Below are 16,609 nucleotides of genomic sequence, written 5' to 3'. Positions count from 1 at the left end.
ATGTGGGGAGCACATGTTCAGTCCTACATTTCCTGCATTACATATTACTAGTTACATGTGCAATAAACCAGAACGCTGCATCGATAGCCTTTGACTCCAAGATGCTGCCATCAATACCGATTCATGTTTGTTTCCTGAGATGTCATTACAGAAAAATGCCAGATGTAATGTGTTTCCTCGTGTATCATAGAAATGGGAACCGGCTGGGGGTACGCAGCATAGATGACGTGCACAGGATGACATTCATAACCAACCTTGGAAAGGGCATTTCTTAAAGGGGTACTCCACTGTCCCATCGTTGGGAACATTTTGTTCTGAATGCTTGGAGCGAGCGGCGGGTGTCGTGACGCCGCGGCCACGGCCCTCATAAGGTCATACCACGCCCCCTCAATGCAAGTATGTGGGAGGGGGTTGCCACGCCCCCTCCCATAGACTTGCACTGAGGGGGCGTGGTGTGACATTACGAGGGATGTAGTCGTGACGTCACGACCCCTGCCGCCGACACCCAGCGTTCGGAAAAAAATGCCCATAGCAAGGTTGCTTATGGATGTCATCCTGTGCACGTCATCTATGCTGCGTACCATGCTGTCCTTTGGATAGAGGATAAGATGTCTAGGGGAGGAGTAGCACACAGCAACTTTAGTTTTTCAATAAAAGCCACTTTCACATATCTTCTCTGTTTTTCCATTTTTCCCTATCTGTGCATGCACCATGAATGTGACTGTCGTATAGAAGAGAATTTGAAGTCAGCCAGAACATTGCGGTTATCAAGGGTCACAGAAGACACTGTGCAAATGACGCTTCTCCAGGGAAGTTGCAGCCAGCAACGGAATGTCCGTCAAGGATTCCAATTCCGGCAAAAAATCTTCTACCGAATTCTGCCAGTAAATTAGCCTGTTAGCCAATTGGACTTCGAATTTTGGCGCCAATTCAGCCTCATTTACCATGCACCAGTGCATGGATCATTTCTTCCCTAAATTCTGTAGTGTGAACATACTCATACTGGTACAAGACCATGTAGTCCAAGGCTAGGGCTACAGACTGACATGTGACGTGCGATGGCGAATCACATCTAAGTCGCTAGATCAAAAAATGTAAGCAATTTGTCTGTGACTTGATGTCATGCAACTTTGTTACAGTTCCAACTTAACTGTAAAAAATATAGCTAAATATCAGAGAAATCGCAGGCATGTCGCACCCACATGCAACTTGCACTAAAGTCAATGCTGGCAAAGCTGTGTTCAACTTTTGACCATAAATTAAGATTTTGGAACACTGGTTTGTCGCGGCCGTGTTACGTCACAAGTTGCAATGTGTCCACATTAACAATCATTAGGTGCCACATTGCAATGTTCACATTACGCCACCAAAGTGTAGATCTAGCCTTACAGTTGTGATGCATTGAGTGTAATATTTTGATTCTTTGAAAACCAAAGAGAATAGCATTCATCCATTGTACTGCATGGCCTGGGGACTTGGGAGAGGCATTGAATGCCCTCACACACAGCCAACATGCTCAGATCATATAAGACTGCCGCCCACTACTGCTGAAATGGCAACAACATTTATCTTGTACATAAGGCCAGCCGCAAGCCCCATGACAGTTCATAAGCCGCCATATAGTGTCTCCATACAGCACCGTATTCTCACTAGAAGCAATTGTACTAGAAGCAAAGTAAAGACTTGTAAACCAAAGTCTTAGTTTGGAGCAACTTCATGTTATTTTTGGACTATCAGAGTACCTGGTTTTGCCCATTCTTCCTACCTAGGGGAAAAGCAATGACGCTCCTGTCTTCATATCCTGTCCTCATTTCTAGTCCTCATATCCTTGACCTTATATCTTGTCTTCATATCCCTACCTCATATCCCAACTTCATATCCCGTCCTCATATCTCAACCTCATATCCCGACCTCATATCCCATCCTCATACCCCAACCTCCTATCCCGTCCTCATATTCTGACCTCATATACCAACATCATATTGTCCTTATATCCCAATCCCATATCCTGTTGTCATATATTGTCCTCATATTCTAACCTCATATCTCGTCTTCATATCCTGTCCCCATATCCTGAACTCATATGCCAACGTCATATCTCAACCTTATATGCCAACCTCATTTCCCTTCCTCATATCCCGTCCTCATATCCCAACCTCATATCTCGTCCTCATATCCCGACCTCATATCTCGTCCTCATATTCCATCCTTATATCACAACCTCATATCCCGTCCTCATATCCCAACCTCATATCTCGTCCTCATATCTCGTCCTCATATCCCGACCTCATATCTCGTCCTCATATCCTGTCCTCATATTCCATCCTTATATCACAACCTCATATCCCATCCTCATATTCCACCCTCATATCCCAATCTCATATCTCGTCCTCATATCCTGTCCGCATATTCCATCCTCATATCCCGTCCTCATATCCTGTCCTTATATCCCATCCTCATATCCCGCCCTCATATCCTGTCTTCATATCCCGTCCTCATATCCTGTCCTCATATTCCATCCTCATATCTCATCCTCATATCCGTCCTCATATCCTGACCTCATATCCTGTCCTCATATCCCGACCTCTTATTTCAGCCTCATATCCTGACCTCATATTCTGACCTCATTTACCGTCCTCAAATCCCGACCTCCTATCCCGTCCTCATATCTTGACCTCATATCCCATCCTCATACATATTATAAGTGATGTCTTATATAATAATAGCCTCTCCTGTTACCCAGCTTTCCTAGAAAAAATAAAATAAAAAATAAAATATATATATATATATATATATATATATATATATATATATATATATATATAAAGCAAAATCATCGGTAGTTGCAGTATCTTGATTTTGCTTTTTGCATCACTGGACTAATACGGCTACTCCTAACTAATCTATATATATATATATATATATATATATATATATATATAAAACTAGGAAACAAGTAGCAGCACCCAAAAAAAAATTCCTACGATTTTGGTAAAGCCTTTGGCTGTCGGGGCATGCTGGTAGTTGTAGTTTTGCAATAGCTGGAGGCACCCTGGTTGGGAAACGCTGGTCTATAAGGTTGTTAGGCATTGTTAGAGAACAATGATGTTCAGGAGGAGACTATTTGGTTGCAGGAATTGTATGTATACCTTCAGACTAATAATGGCTATAAACTTGAGTAGTTTATATAGAGTAAACAGGGAGCTGCCCCCTGAATAATCCAGGTTATCTCTAATGGCTTTTGAACAAGAGTCGGCAAATTATCTCATTACCCTGTAATCTGGGGATTAGACGCTCGTCTTGGGCATTGTCTCCTTCAGTCAGATTCCGAAATTTAAGATGAAATCTCCTGCAGGGCGTTGTCGTTCCTGGAAAATAACTACAGAACTTTCATCTACCAAGCCCCATGACTGAAACCTCAAAGTTAAAGTTATTTAAGGTTTTTCCAGTTTAAAACCTATAGGGCAGTGTTTTACCAACCTGCGCTCCTCCAGCTGTTTCAACACTACAACTCCCAGCATGCCCCGGACAGCCTTTGGCTGTCCGGGGCATGCTGGGAGTTGTAGTTTCACAACAGCTGGAGGCACCCTGGTTGGGAAACAATTGCTATAGAAAAAAAAAGTCGTCTATAAACCTGCCACTTTTGGTAAGACACACACAATGTGTATGGAGGCCTTCTGACTCTCCCCAACAGGAGGAGGAAAGGATCGAACATGTGACATGTCACTGCTCAATCCTTTTGTTCTCTGAGAAATGTGCCACCAGAGGTGTCTGGCAGCGGCCTACCCCTCCTCTCTCTTTTAGGAACATTTAAATGCCCAGACAAGCTATATTCCTGACTGCTTGCCACATGCCTGAGAATTTTTGTTTCCCGAATGATTACAAGAGGGGTAAGCCGCCACCACACTCCAGGGTGGCAGCGTGACACCAGGGTGGCAGCATCTTATCCCTTCAACAACAAAAGGATTGAGCAGTGAAATCCAATATGCCTGATCCTTATTTCCACCAACAGATGCTGCTATGGAAGAGTAGGAAAGCCCCCCCTATACACATTAGATGGTCGGCTGGTCCTAGGTTTAGAAGATGTTTTTTTAGGATTAGGGCAAGGGTAAATAAATATGTGGGCTAATATAAGCCGTTGCTAAGTTCTACAATTCCCAAAATACAATGCTTTCCCTCTTCATCCCATTCCTCCCACCCTACCTACTCCCCTCCCACCGCACTCAGCCCAGAGCTGCTGCAGAACATTGCATAATGCCACATAAAAGTCCGTAGCAGCTGCTGTATTCATTCCCTGCCTGCACAAACATATATATATATATATATATATATATATATACATATAACAGGAAGATAGTGAAGTAGCTGGTGATGACAGACATCACTCAGGGGTGGGGTTGCACCTCATAGATCAGGCCACACCTCCTATAAAGCAGAGGATGATGAGAAGGAGGAGTTGGGGAGCTGCCGAGACAACACCACACTGACAATGAGAGGACTACACAACTTTCCCTCAGAGGTAAATCAAACAAAAGCATGCTGAAGCCAGTGATAACACTATATTATAAGGTATTTGTCTTGGGGGTGATAGTGTTATTTAAACACAATTTTACAGAAACCGGAATACCCCTTTAAACTAACTGGCAAATCCCTGGCAGAAAACGTACGCACCCATCAAGTTTATTTAGGGAGAGGATTAAGATTGAGGCAGTGTTTTTTCAAGCAGGGTGTCTCCAGTTTTGCAACAGCTGGAGACACTCTGTTCGTAAAACACAGGATTAGGGTTAAAGTTAGAATTTAATTGGGGTAAAGAGTGAAGTAGGTGTTAAATACCCTTTAAATCTACTGTACTGTGAAAAGCGTCGCACTCACTGTCTTCCAGATTTCGGATCCAGTTTGGGAGCGGCTGATAATCGCCGGCAGCCAGATGGCATTATAAAGCCTGAATATAATAGCTCAGCAGGCGGACGAGAGGTCGGGATAATCCAAATTTCTTTTAATGAGGTCACAATGAATATCCACATATTCCCCTCCACATCCGTCGTCCCCCGGTTGATGTCACTAAAGTCTAGTCGTAATTCCTCCATGATTACAAGACACGCTTCACCGGAGGAGGAATAAGACAAATTCTAGGAGCTCTACAGGTTTATATAAATAAAACCACATCTCTATATAAACAGAGTCCTGGGTGTTTAGCTCACAGAGCATTGTCTAGACAGGATACAATTGTCTCCACTTCTCAGCTGAGAGCAGGACTAGCTATGTACAATGTATCAGGCTGGAGTCCAGGATGTTTAGCTCACAGAGCATTGTCTAGACTGGATACAATTGTCTCCTCTTCTCAGCTGAGAGCAGGACTAGCTATGTACAATGTATCAGTCTGGAGTCCAGGATGTTTAGCTCACAGAGCATTGTCTAGACTGCATACCATTGTATTTACTTCTCAGCTGAGAGCAGGACTAGATATGTACAATGTATCAGTCTGGAGTCCAGGATGTTTAGCTCACAGAGCATTGTCTAGACAGGATACAATTGTCTCCACTTCTCAGCTGAGAGCAGGACTAGCTATGTACAATGTATCAGTCTGGAGACCACGATGTTTAGCTCACAGAGCATTGTCTAGACTGGATACAATTGTCTCCACTTCTCAGCTGAGAGCAGGACTAGCTATGTACAATGTATCAGTCTGGAGTCCAGGATGTTTAGCTCACAGAGCATTGTCTAGACTGGATACAATTGTCTCCTCTTCTCAGCTGAGAGCAGGACTAGCTATGTACAATGTACCAGTCTGGAGTCCAGGATGTTTAGCTCACAGAGCATTGTCTAGACAGGATACAATTGTCTCCACTTCTCAGCTGAGAGCAGGACTAGCTATGTACAATGTATCAGTCTGGAGACCACGATGTTTAGCTCACAGAGCATTGTCTAGACTGGATACAATTGTCTCCTCTTCTCAGCTGAGAGCAGGACTAGCTATGTACAATGTATCAGTCTGGAGTCCAGGCTGTTTAGCTCACAGAGCATTGTCTAGATTGGATACAATTGTCTCCACTTCTCAGCTGAGAGCAGGACTAGCTATGTATAATGTATCAGTCTGGTGTCCAGGATGTTTACCTCACAGAGCATTGTCTAGACTGGATACAATTGTCTCCACTTCTCAGCTGAGAGCAGGACTAGCTATGTACAATGTATCAGTCTGGAGTCTAGGATGTTTAGCTCACAGAGCATTGTCTAGACTGGATACAATTGTCTCCACTTCTCAGCTGAGAGCAGGACTAGCTATGTACAATGTATTAGTCTGGAGTCCAGGATGTTTAGCTCACAGAGCATTGTCTAGACTGGATACAATTGTCTCCACTTCTCAGTTGAGAGCAGAACTAGCTATGTACAATGTATCAGTCTGGAGTCCAGGCTGTTTAGCTCACAGAGCATTGACTAGACTGGATATAACTGCCTGAATATAGTACAGAATAAAATTGTGAAAACAGGGTGAAAACAAGTGTGAGATATGGCATTGTGCCATATTGGCCGTCACACAGCTTTCCAAGAAACTGGTTTAACCAAGCAAGAATATAATTTTTATTCCCTTGAGAGATGACGATCTTGTGATGACGATAAGGCGTTATCCAGCTTTCCAGAATGGCATATCTGATAGCTGAGTAACGATATGAAATTGAAGATGTGTCCTGTTAACACAGCAGACATGCATTCAGCAATCTGGAAAAGCTGGATGGAAATCCCTAAGATATGGATGGACATATGAGAAGTCACCAAGCTGTCCCAGAAACACATATAGCTACAAAACAGAATACAGAGTGCAATTTATTATTGGGAACGGTTCATCTACAATAAAATGCTCTTTAAATAATAGAACAATAAGAAGGTGTGGGCCCCACGCATGTGAGATCTTTACAGAATTGTGTCGTCACCAGGGAGCCCTAGATGATGGGTGTGTTAGTCCGCGGCTATGAAGGGCTGTGATTGTAAGTTTACACAGATGTGCGGGTGACACAGAAGAGATGAGGCAGGGAGGGACACAGCTACAGCTTTATGGCCGTCTACTAAAACCTCTTTATGAGAATAAATAGAAAACAGGGAAGGCTGCCATAGGTCATCAGTGTTATCACAAGCAACAAGGCACCAAGACTTTCTAATGTTCAGGAGAGTCTTAGATAAACTGAGTGCTCGGCCATTTATTTATTATTTTATTTATTTATATAGCGCCTACAGATTCCGCAGGGCTTACAATTATGGGGTACAAACAAAGACAAGTATCAGACATAAAATTACACAATAACTATTCAAATAAGAGGTGTGGGGATATATTGAGGATATGTCCTCTGATCATATATCATACATGTCATATCATCTGATCATATATCATACATGTCATATCATCTGATCATATATCATACATGTCATATCTTCTCATCATATATCATACATGTCATATCACCTGATCATATATCATACATGTCATATCATCTAATCATATATCATACATGTCATATCATCTAATCATATATCATACATCTCATATCACCTGATTATATATCATACATGTCATATCATATAATCATATATCATACATGTCATATCACCTGATCATATATCATACATGTCATATCCTCTGATCATATATCATACATGTCATATCATCTCATCATATATCATACATGTCATATCATCTCATCATTTATCATACATGTCATATCATCTCATCATATATCATACATATCATATCATCTCATCATATATCATACATGTCATATCATCTCATCATATATCATACATATCATATCACCTGATCATATATCATGCATGTCGTATCATCTAATCATATATCATACATGTCATATCCTCTGATCATATATCATACATGTCATATCATCTCATCATATATCATACATATCATATCACCTGATCATATATCATGCATGTCGTATCATCTAATCATATATCATACATGTCATATCCTCTGATCATATATCATACATGTCATATCATCTAATCATATATCATACATGTCATATCATCTAATCATATATCATACATGTCATATCATCTCATCATATATCATACATATCATATCATCTCATCATATATCATACATGTCATATCACCTGATCATATATCATACATGTCATATCATATAATCATGTATCATACATGTCATATCATCTGATCATATATCATACATGTCATATCATCTCATCATATATCATACATGTCATATCATCTGATCATATATCATACATGTCATATCACCTGATCATATATCATACATGTCATATCACCTGATCATATATCATACATGTCATATCATCTGATCATATATCATACATGTCATATCACCTGATCATATATCATACATGTCATATCATCTCATCATATATCATACATGTCATATCACCTGATCATATATCATACATGTCATATCACCTGATCATATATCATACATGTCATATCATCTCATCATATATTATATGTGTCATATCATCTCATCATATATCATACATGTAATTTCATATAATCATATATCATACATGTTATATCATCTTATATTTCATACATGTCATATTATCTCATCATATATCATACATATCATATCACCTGATCATATATCATACATGTCATATCATATAATCATATATCATACATATCATATCACCTGATCATATATCATACATGTCATATCATCTGATCATATATCATACATGTCATATCATCTGATCATATATCATACATGTCATATCACCTGATCATATATTATACATGTCATATCATCTCATCATATATCATACACGTCATATCACCTGATCATATATCATACATGTCATATCATATAATCATATATCATACATGTCATATCACCTGATCATATATCATACATGTTATATCATATAATCATATATCATACATGTTATATCATCTTATATTTCATACATGTCATATTATCTCATCATATATCATACATGTCATATCATCTGATCATATATCATTCATGTCATATCATCTTATATTTCATACATGTCATATCATCTGATCATATATCATACATGTCGTATCATCTCATCATATATCGTACATGTCATATCACCTGATCATATATCATACATGTCGTATCATCTAATCATATATCATACATGTGATATCATCTGATCATATATCATACATGTCGTATCATCTAATCATATATCATACATGTCATATCATCTTATATTTCATACATGTCATATCATCTAATCATATATCATACATGTCATATCACCTGATCATATATCATACATGTCATATCATATAATCATATATCATACATGTCATATCATCTGATCATATATCATACATATCATATCACCTGATCATATATCATACATGTCATATCATATAATCATATATCATACATATCATATCATCTGATCATATATCATACATGTCATATCACCTGATCATATATCATACATGTCATATCATCTCATCATATATCATACACGTCATATCACCTGATCATATATCATACATGTCATATCATATAATCATATATCATACATGTCATATCATCTGATCATATATCATACATATCATATCACCTGATCATATATCATACATGTCATATCATCTAATCATATATCATACATATCATATCATCTGATCATATATCATACATGTCATATCACCTGATCATATATCATACATATTATATCACCTGATCATATATCATACATGTCATATCATCTGATCATATATCATACATGTCATATCATCTCATCATATATCATACATGTCATATCATCTAAACATATATCATACATGTCATATCACCTGATAATATATCATACATGTCATATCACCTGATCATATATCATACATGTCATATCATCTGATCATATATCATACATGTCATATCATCTAATCATATATCATACATGTCATATCATCTCATCATATATCATACATGTCATATCACCTGATCATATATCATACATGTCATATCACCTGATCATATATCATACATGTCATATCACCTGATCATATATCATACATGTCATATCATTTCATCATATATCATACATATCATATCATCTGATCATATATCATACATGTCATATCATATAATCATATATCATACATGTCATATCATCTAAACATATATCATACATGTCATATCATCTGATCATATATAATACATGTCATATCATCTCATCATATATCATACATGTCATATCATCTAAAAATATATCATACATGTCATATCACCTGATAATATATCATACATGTCATATCACCTGATCATATATCATACATGTCATATCACCTGATCATATATCATACATGTCATATCATATTATCATATATCATACATGTCATATCATCTCATCATATATCATACATGTCATATCATCTCATCATATATCATACATGTCATATCATCTCATCATATATCATACATGTCATATCACCTGATCATATATCATACATGTCATATCATCTGATCATATATCATACATGTCATATCATCTCATCATATATCATACATGTCATATCATCTGATCATATATCATACATGTCATATCATCTAATCATATATCATACATGCCATATCACCTGATCATATATCATACATGTCATATCATATTATCATATATCATACATGTCATATCATCTCATCATATATCATACATGTCATATCACCTGATCATATATCATACATGTCATATCATCTCATCATATATCATACATGTCATATCACCTGATCATATATCATACATGTCGTATCATCTCATCATATATTATATGTGTCATATCATCTCATCATATATCATACATGTCATATCACCTGATCATATATCATACATGTCATATCACCTGATTATATATCATACATGTCATATCATCTGATCATAAATCATACATGTCATATCACCTGATCATATATCATACATGTCATATCACCTGGTCATATATCATACATGTCATATCATCTAATCATATATCATACATGTCATATCACCTGATCATATATCATACATGTCATATCATCTCATCATATATCATACATGTCATATCATCTCATCATATATCATACATGTCATATCATCTCATCATATATCATACATGTCATATCACCTGGTCATATATCATACATGTCATATCATCTAATCATATATCATACATGTCATATCATCTCATCATATATCATACATGTCATATCACCTGATCATATATCATACATGTCATATCACCTCATCATATATCATACATGTCATATCATCTCATCATATATTATATGTGTCATATAGTAAATCTGGGTTTTCCACTGTGCTGGTAGGAGAGAGCTGCTTCTGTCGGAGTGTTCGGGGGGCTCCTCATACTACAGGGACCTCACATGTCGATAAACCGATGATTTGGCTCGGGAAGAGTAATTCCTGGACACATTCTAGGGGTTTGACTTTAGTGACCCCAAAAATAAGAACCTCCAACCTATCTATAGACAATGAGCTAAAACGTCCCGTCAGCATATGTTCAGGCACACAGCAGCCTACACCCGCCCGGGATTGGTCCAGTCATGGCCTAAACCTTTACACCACGCACATCCTGTCCTTAAACATATATGACCCTGAGGGTTACTAACAAACCTCACACCCACGTGCAAAGCCAGAAACTTCACCACAGACTGACAAAAGCAACAGGAAAGTAACAACACAAATAACAAACAATACAAAGGTTACACAGCAACACAGACGCCATATAATGGGAACGGCTGTAGGACACATCATGGGGTTATGGGGTTGGAAAAACCCATTTGCTGCTATTATCTCGGGGTAATAGAGAAAGGGTGAAGGGGGGACCGGACCCACCAAAAAATGTTTAAACACCCAATATGTTGTCTCTATTTGTTTCAGGTATGCCCTTAGCGGGCACATTTGCCACCTAGGTGTGTAGAAATTGGGCAACAACCCATGTTATTAGGTGGCCAAGCAATGAAGTTGCACAGGACACCTATTGTTTTTAATCAGATTATTATTATTATTTATTATTATTATCATTATTATTATTATTTATTATTTAATATTATTTTTTATTATTATCATTATTATTATTTTTTATTATTTAATATTATTTTTTTATTATTATCATTATTATTATTATTATTTTATTATTAATATTATTATTTTTTTATTATTATCATCATTATTATTATTTTTATTATTATTATATTTATAAGTTATAATAGAGAACATAGAAACGGCTAAAGCTTTAAAGGGGCTATTATGAGATTAAGAGCCATCACTTACACACAGGATAGGGGATAACTAGCTGGTTAAGGGGGAAGTGGGGGTTCCTGACCCTTGGGACCCCCACAGATCACAAGACCAGATTTCCCACGAGGGAATGGACCACGCATGCTAGACTGCCACTCCATTCATTCTCCATGGGGCATTTGAACATTGCAGAACGCTAAACTCAGTAATGTTCGGACATCCCACAGACCCCCATAGACCCGTGGTTGCAAAACTACAACTCCCAGCATGCCCGGACAACAGTTGGCCCGGCATGCTAGGAGTTGTAGTTTTGCAACAGCTGGAAGTCAGCAGTTTGGAGACCACTGCAATAGACAGTGAATATAGAGGCTTCATTTACTCGTGGGGGTTTTGGGGGGGGGGGGGGAACAACTGACCTCATCGACTGTCGGGACCCCCCACCAAGGGTTGGGACCGAACATTGATGGTCGGGACCCCCCACCGGGTCTTGTTACTATAAGTTCCCATACATAGCACCAACCTAAACTGTAGAGCAGTGGTCTCCAACCTGCGGACCTCCAGATGTTGCAAAACTACAACTCCCAGCATGCCCGGACAGCCAACGGCTGTCCGGGCATGCTGGGAGTTGTAGTTTTGAAACATCTGGAGGCCTGTAGGTTGGAGACCACTGCTATAGAGGATAACATTTAATCTCGGGATATCCCCTTTTAATACTTGCAACAATTGTATCCAGTCTAGACAATGCTGGGATGTTACATTGTACCTGCACTGATACATTGCAGCAAACTCTCTGCAGTGATCTGCGCTGCGGACGCGTTCAGCTCCCAAAGAGAATAGTGGATATTATAGTAGATCTGTGTTCTCTAGTGGTTCCAAAAACTATAAGCCCCCCAGGACATAAATCAATGGTCTCTGCCCCCCCCCCCCCCCCCCCAAACCCAAGCTCCATTCATTGTCTATGGGGATTCCGAACATCACATAGATCCGAGCTTGGCAATGTCCACAAGACCCAATAAGTAAACTGGTCTCTGCTGTCGTAATTGTGGGGGTTACTGCCCCTTCCCCACTGATGATGGGCTAGTTATCTTGTATCCAAAATTCAGAATAACCTCTTTAAATGAGATAACGGCCTATAATGCAAATCACTAATTAAGGGTCTATTCACTCGTACATTATCCTGCATCTATTTGATGCGCAGTATTTGAAGCGGTGTTAAGTCATTTAGCCTATATTAAAATCTGCCGCTTCAAATTCCTTTGCATCGAACAGACCCTAAATGGGTAATTCTGAAATCCACTCTATAGGTCCTAGGTGTCCATCCTGCGGCCTGTTTGGCAACCGCCGCAGGTTGGACACCTAGGGAATAGATCAGTGTTTCCCAACCAGTGTGCCTCCAGCTGTTGCGAAAACTACCCCCAATTGCACAAAGTAGATTAAACGGCGCAGTTTTTCCCTTTACCCCGAGAGTGCGAATACATCATACACGCTTCTACTCGCCACAGTTATCCAGCTAGATAGGACAAGGAACCAGTGCCCTCCCATTTAAGTGACTGCTTTGGGTCATGGACCCATTACCCCCCACCCCCCCCCAACCAGTGTACCTCCAGCTGTTGCAAAACTAAAGCCAAAGCCTGTCCGGTAATGCTGAGAGTTGTACTTTTGCAACAGCTGGAGGCACCCTGATTGAAAAACACCGGTACTGATGCAGGTCAAAGCAGTCGGACCCCCACCAGTCATCATAATGATTAAACTATTACATCGGCGGGGGTCCGACTGCTTTGACCCCCTCCCCCTCACCAATCACTACAATGGGCTACCCCTTTCCCCCCCCCCCCTACCTACTAACCCCCAAAAGTAAATTGAATGGCGCAGCTTTTCTCTTTAACCCCACGGTGTTTGAACGGAGCGCACACATCTCCTTGCCGCACTTAGATATTACAAAGAACCAGTGCGAGCCCTCCCCCCCCCCCCCCCCCCCATTCTAGTGACTGCTTTGGATTACGGACCCTCTTACACTTAAGAAAAAAACTTAAGAAAAAATAAAAAACAAGAAAGAAGAAAAAAAAAATAATAATAATAATAATAAATAATAATAAAAATATAAATAAAAACTTTTTTCTTGCTACTATAAGTTCCCATACATAGCACCAACCTATACTGTAAAGAATGAGGGGCGACGTCTGCAGGACATCACAAGGCGAGATCTTCTGCAGACAAAGCGACAGTCCATATGCTGCAGTGTTTCCCAACCAGGGTGCCTCCAGCTGTTGCAAAACTACAACTCCCAGCATGCCCAGACAGCCTTCGGCTGTCTGGGCATGCTGGGAGTTGTAGTTTTGCAACAGCTGGAGGCACCCTGGTTGGGAAACAGTGCCATATGGGAATGTTTGCCCATTGACAGTTTTACCTGAGCCATATGGTGCCCAGGAGTCCCCCCCCCACCCTGGTGTTACATTGCCCTGGTTCTGCCCAGGCACTTCCATGGGTACCAGCCTGCAGTGTGCCCCCTCTGTGCAGTGTCTCTTACCCACAGCAGCTCTCTCCTCCCGGGTTCCCTTGTATTCCACAGGCTGGCAGTGGTATGATCCCTGGCACATGACAGGAGGGCAGGGGAGCTGGTAGTGGGCAGCCTGGCAGAGCTTTGAGTGCTTCCTCCCCGGGGCCCGGATCACGGTGCCTGCTGCCTCAGATCCCTGCTCCTTGCCGGCTGCATTACTCTCCACTTCTGATCTTTGTACTTTTTTTTTTTTTTTTTTGCCTTCTTCTCTTTTGTTTGCAGTTTTTGAAGCAAAAAAAGTAGGGGGTGGGGCTCTCTGCTGCCACCAAGCGCCGGCTCCCTGTCACTGCAGCGCGGCCACTGTCACCGGCTATAGGAGGGGCCACAGGAGGAACAAAAAGGTGGTGCCGTCCGGAGGAGAGGAATGTGAGCATGGCCTCTGCATCCCTCTCCTCCCCCGTGCACTGAAATGGTTTAGCCCAAAAATTGTGAGGGAGAGTTATCAAAGACCCGTACAGAGGGGGAAGTTGACTAGTTGCCCATAGCAACCAATCAGATCGCTTCTTTCATTTTTGTAAAAATGAAAGAAGCGATCTGATTGGTTGCTATGGGCAACTAGCAAAACTTTTCCTCTGCACGGGTTTTAGTAAATCTCCCCCCTAAGTGCCCAAGGTGCTGGGGTGTTATCTGTGTCTGGGAAAGCTGGGTGACATCAGGGAGTGATGTAAAAACATTTTTTTTTTATTATTATTATTATTATTATTATTATAATAATTTTTTATTTATAAGGAGACATATTAAATCAGTTCACGCCCAAAATCATAATAAACAAATACAGAGCCCTTAAAAAGTAGAATGTCCTTAATACATATCCCAGACAAGACTACCTAAACGAATCCAGCAGTGTTAAAGGGGTACCCCGGCGAAAAACATTGTATCCCCTATCCAAAGGATAGGGGATAAGATGTCTGATAGCAGGGGTCCTGCCGCTGGGGACCCCTGCGATCTTCTGGAGCTTCCGTGTTCGTGACGTCACGCCATGCCCCCTCCATTCAGGTCTATGGGAGGAGACGTGACGGCTACTACGTAGCCGTCACGTCTCCTCCCATAGACCTGAATGGAGGGGGCGTCGCGGCAGTAGTTGCCAGTCATCCGACATGGAGCGGAGTTCGCTCCGTGCACGGATAACCTGGGAGCCGCGCCGGAGAGAGCGGGGATCCCCTTCGGATAGGGGGATAAGATGTTTTTTGCCGGAGTACCCCTTTAATGCTGCAGATGCACATATAATAAAGCATGCTAACAAAACTATCATCACCCAACTTTCCCAGACACGGATATAACTACGGATCTCTACAATGCGTTTAAAGAGTTTGTCTGATATGTGCAAGCGCCCTCTTAGGCTGGGTTCACATTGACTAATCTCCAAGGGCGGCGCTAGGACCGTGCAGACATTGCCGTCCCCATAGACAGTAATGTATTCTGCGCTTAGTCCGCGGAAAGAATGGCCGAGATCATTCTTTTGGATTTTCCACCGCTGAAATTCCATACTGTGTACTGTGACAACTATGGGATTTCCCAATTTCTAAGGGGAATTATGCTTGGAAATTCTGTAGTATGAACCCAGCCTAAGGGAGACATCACCCCTTTCTTGAAGAATGCCAGGATCAGCTGATAACCTTAGGAAAACCGGCTTGAGAGTCCTCATTTACACAGCACCCTTGTTAGTCACAAATGTCCTGGGATCACCCAAGTAAAAACTACTCTTAATAAGGGTGCATTCACACCACATTTTTGCAATACAGTTCCCGTATACATTTTCAATGTGAAAAGCGCACGGAACCATATTGAA

The 16,609-nt window shown here is 40.4% G+C and overlaps 1 protein-coding gene across 3 annotated transcripts in view; it reads right to left on the bottom strand.

Moving 5' to 3' along the window:
• Positions 1-15,292, bottom strand: part of RAI14 (retinoic acid induced 14) — a 169,414-nt gene extending 154,122 nt beyond the window's left edge. For all 3 annotated transcript variants that reach the window (XR_008848726.1, XM_056545644.1, XM_056545657.1), the window contains exon 1: positions 14,791-15,292. The gene's annotated coding sequence lies outside the window, so the exon portion shown is untranslated. The remainder of the gene's footprint in view (positions 1-14,790) is intronic.
• Between the last annotated feature and the right edge of the window lie 1,317 nt (positions 15,293-16,609).

The sequence above is a fragment of the Hyla sarda genome, chromosome 1 (genome assembly GCF_029499605.1).
Source record: "Hyla sarda isolate aHylSar1 chromosome 1, aHylSar1.hap1, whole genome shotgun sequence".
In the NCBI taxonomy this organism is placed as follows: domain Eukaryota; kingdom Metazoa; phylum Chordata; class Amphibia; order Anura; family Hylidae; genus Hyla; species Hyla sarda.
Note: the sequence above shows the minus strand (reverse complement) of the source record. Positions and strands in the feature narration are given on the sequence as shown.